The sequence below is a fragment of the Myotis davidii genome, unplaced genomic scaffold, assembly GCF_000327345.1.
Source record: "Myotis davidii unplaced genomic scaffold, ASM32734v1 scaffold309, whole genome shotgun sequence".
Taxonomy (NCBI): domain Eukaryota; kingdom Metazoa; phylum Chordata; class Mammalia; order Chiroptera; family Vespertilionidae; genus Myotis; species Myotis davidii.
Window position 1 is genome coordinate 2,938,998 of NW_006383013.1, and position 3,500 is coordinate 2,942,497.

Here is a 3,500-nt window from a genome sequence, read left to right on the forward strand (position 1 = left end):
AACATGGCCCCCAAAGGGAAGGTGCAAAACCCATTTGATCCAAGATATAGATATCTCCACCCTGGATTGTTTTTCCCTTTGCTTTACAACTCTGCAGACATCAGGTTAGCAAAAGGTAATAAATAGCCCTTGCACAGCAGGGTCTGGACTAGTGAAAACAGTTTACTGAAATTAATGGGCCTCGCCTGAACCAAAACCTCCACTTTGGAATTAATGCCAGACATAGTTTTCCTGAACTCTATCCAACTGCCTAAGCGGCAGACAATTTTTGTTCTATTTGTGCTGGAAAATAAAGCCCGGGCCCTTGATCTCAGTGTAGATTCTAATTTTTTTTTTTTTAAATTCAGCACAGTGAACACTGCCAATTTCCAGTTTCTGCTAGTAGAAGCTCTTGTGCTCTGGGCTGTGCGTGACAGTGTGACAACCAGAAGTTATCTGGTAAACTTTCCACTGAAAAGGCTCCCTCCCTCCCCATCTGTGGCCTCAGAGCTTTCACCACAACACGGCGAGATTCAAGAAAGACTCCAGAAACGGGTTGGGTCCTCAATAACCCTCTTTCCCAAGGCTCTTGGAAAGGCTGGATCTGAACTATGCTGCCTGCGTGACCTCCATTCCCCTCCTTCCATGAAGCTGCAAAACGCCCAGCCCATGGTACTCAGGGTGTCTACAGTTCGGAAGCTTTTCACTTTTATTTTTAAGGCTGCAACACACACACACACACACACACACACACACACACACACTCGGGCTGTGACACCCAGTGGTTATGGCTGGTACAGCGGAGACCCGCTGCCCTGGCTGTCAGTGTCAGATCCCAGCCTGCCCCCCACCCCACCCCCTATTAATAACCGCCCGGTTGCGGGCAGCCGATGTTCTGGTTTTCATTGTACAGTCTGCACTGGTGACACAGGACATGTGGAAATTTTTTGAGAGCACTGCGGTGAATGGCGTGGGGAGGGCGGGTAGCGTGAGCAGGGGGGAGGGGGGAGGGAGGGGAGCGAGTTACTTTTTAGCTTCCGCTAAGTACTTGGCAGCTCGCCAGGCCCGGAGGATTCTGGGAAGCAAAAGCCTCCCCAGTATAAACTGCCAGCTTTAAGCAGCCCTGACAGTTCTGCTCCTTCCAAACTTGGCAGCCGTTCAAAGTGCTCTTTCATTTGAAATGCTGGAAGCCTGCCATGTGCAATGCAGATTTGCTGTGCCTGTGCGCAGAAGGAACTGATAAATGCCGTTGCAGTTGCCATGGGGACAGGAGGCTATCAGAATGGCCTTGTGATCCTCAGCCTCTCGGCGCGGCAGGCTCTCGCTCTCCCTCCCTCCGCCCCTCCTCCTTCTCGTCAGTGAGATGGTGAAATAAATGTTCTGGAAAGAGGTTAACCCTCCTCTCCCTGGTTCCAAAGCGGAGAGGAGATTAACCTCTAGGCATTTCCCGGGTCTTAAGTGCCAGCCGCGACCACAGGACTAAGCACCCTCCTGGGCAGGTCACCACCCCCTCCACCCGCACCTCCACCCCCACCCAAACAATCACACACACACACACACACACCCGCCCTGCTTCCTGCTCCCTGGGGGCTTGCACAAAGCTGTGTTTTTAATAGAGCTTTTCAGCAAGTCCAAGTGTAAGTCTTTGAGTCATCAAAACCCGGATGTAAACACAGCAGCCCTACATTCTGCACAGTTTGCGTGTATTTTATCTTTTTAATAATATTTTGCTGGCAACTGGGAACTGCAAAGATGCCAGCTACGTTAGCCAGCCGTTTACCTCATGCAGCATCCATCTTAGGGGAGAGCGGCTGCCTGGCCTTTCCAGTTCTCTCTCCGTCCCTAGCCGGAGACGGCAGGAAATATGCAGGAAATCTGAAGGCATCTTATTGCTGTAGAAGCAACCGAGTCCTTTTAGAACCTCGGGGTTTAGAATGAGCATGACATCACCCTGGGCAACAACAACAGAGGGTATGTTTCTGTCGGAGACAAGACACTGGGTGATCTGAGGTGAAACAGGTCTATCATTTATGCTGAGTGGGAGGGTGCGCCAGTCTGGATGGCCGGCCCCCCATTTTGCACAAGCTGCTATTTGAAACACAGACTGATTCAATGCACAGAAACAAAATAGCACATTCAGATTTGGTCCATGTTCAGGTCTATAATGCCAACGCTCCGGGTGGCCTGTTTAATGGGGGAAAAATGAAATACTCCATTCCAGCCAAGGCTTACGGAGGCCAAAGAGGTTTAGTGATTTATTTACATTGAGCAGTAGTCCTCCTCAACCCAACGCGCTATTTCCTGAAGGTTTCCTGAACCTAAACCTTTGTTAACATCCCGGGAAGAGAACATATTTTTCCTGTGGCTTTCAATATTTTCTGCTAAATATATTTCGGCACACTGTTTATCTAAGGTTTCAGCTTTCAGACCTTTATGTACTTTTAACACCTTGAGGCCGTTCCACTGGAAAAAAAAAAAAATGGTGTGTGTGTATTAAAGAGGATTTTATGTGCTGGGCTCCAAGGCAGTGGGAGTTTCTGTTTGGGTCTGTCTAGATAGTGAGGGCCTCAGGATGAGGTCCAAGTGACAGGCCTGTTTGGTTTATGAACCCCTTTTGAGAAAGCAGGCCCTCCATGGCTCCTACAAACCTTTGAATACCACAGAATGTTGAACCAAATGAGGTATCTCTTCCTAAGTGTACGGCTGACATGGCGGCCAGACGGGAGAGGGATGGAAAATGCCCCAGGTTCCTGGGGTTTAGCTGCGATTTCTTTCAACCTGACACTGTCTGGGTGTCTGCTTATGATTGTCACGGCAGTTCTGGCCAGAGCCACGCACACTCGTCTCGCTGGCATTTCCTGACTTCCAGCAGCCCCTTCCAAGTAAATACATTTATCGATAGAAGCCATCTGCTTCACCTTGCCAGCAGGCACAGAGCTGGAAGGGGTAGTGTTCAACGCGGTTTTTAGGATCAATTGGCCCATTAGATATTTGGAGGTGGGTTTAGCTTGGAATTAAACAGGACGGAATTGGGGGGGTAGGAATCAGATGATTCCGAGAGCCCTGCTTTCTCCCCACCCCTCCTCCCACCCTCGCCCCAGCCCCCACCTTCTCCAGACAATCCAGGCAGCTGGGGTTTTGGCTCTGGAAGCTCCTGAGCTTTGGCAAGCCAAAGCACATATCGTGGTGGTGATTCCTTCCCCAGGTTGACCGACAAGTTTCTGTACTGAGCAAGGGATGCTTCCTGACTGTGCGCATGAATCAGAAGCTGTATTTTTCATCCAGGGCTTCTGGTGACACTTTTTAAGCTGGAAGAACAAAGCGGATCCCGAGGAACCCTTTATTATCAGGGTCCAGAGAGCATCTGTCCTCGGAGCTGGCTGCACATAGTGCGGATATGTGATTTCCCCGTGTTAACCATGCCAAAAGCAGCCCATTCCCCCAGAAGGCGATGCCTGCATTCACATTTCAGACACTACTCTCTCTCTCTCTCTCTCTCTCTCTTCATGTCCTTGTGGTAT

The 3,500-nt window shown here is 50.0% G+C and overlaps 1 long non-coding RNA gene across 1 annotated transcript in view; it reads right to left on the reverse strand.

Moving 5' to 3' along the window:
* Positions 1 to 2,207: 2,207 nt before the first annotated feature.
* LOC107181660 overlaps positions 2,208 to 3,500 on the reverse strand; it is a 5,350-nt gene continuing 4,057 nt past the window's right edge. The window contains exon 2 of the long non-coding RNA XR_001512353.1: positions 2,208 to 3,287. This is a non-coding gene — a long non-coding RNA (uncharacterized LOC107181660). The remainder of the gene's footprint in view (positions 3,288 to 3,500) is intronic.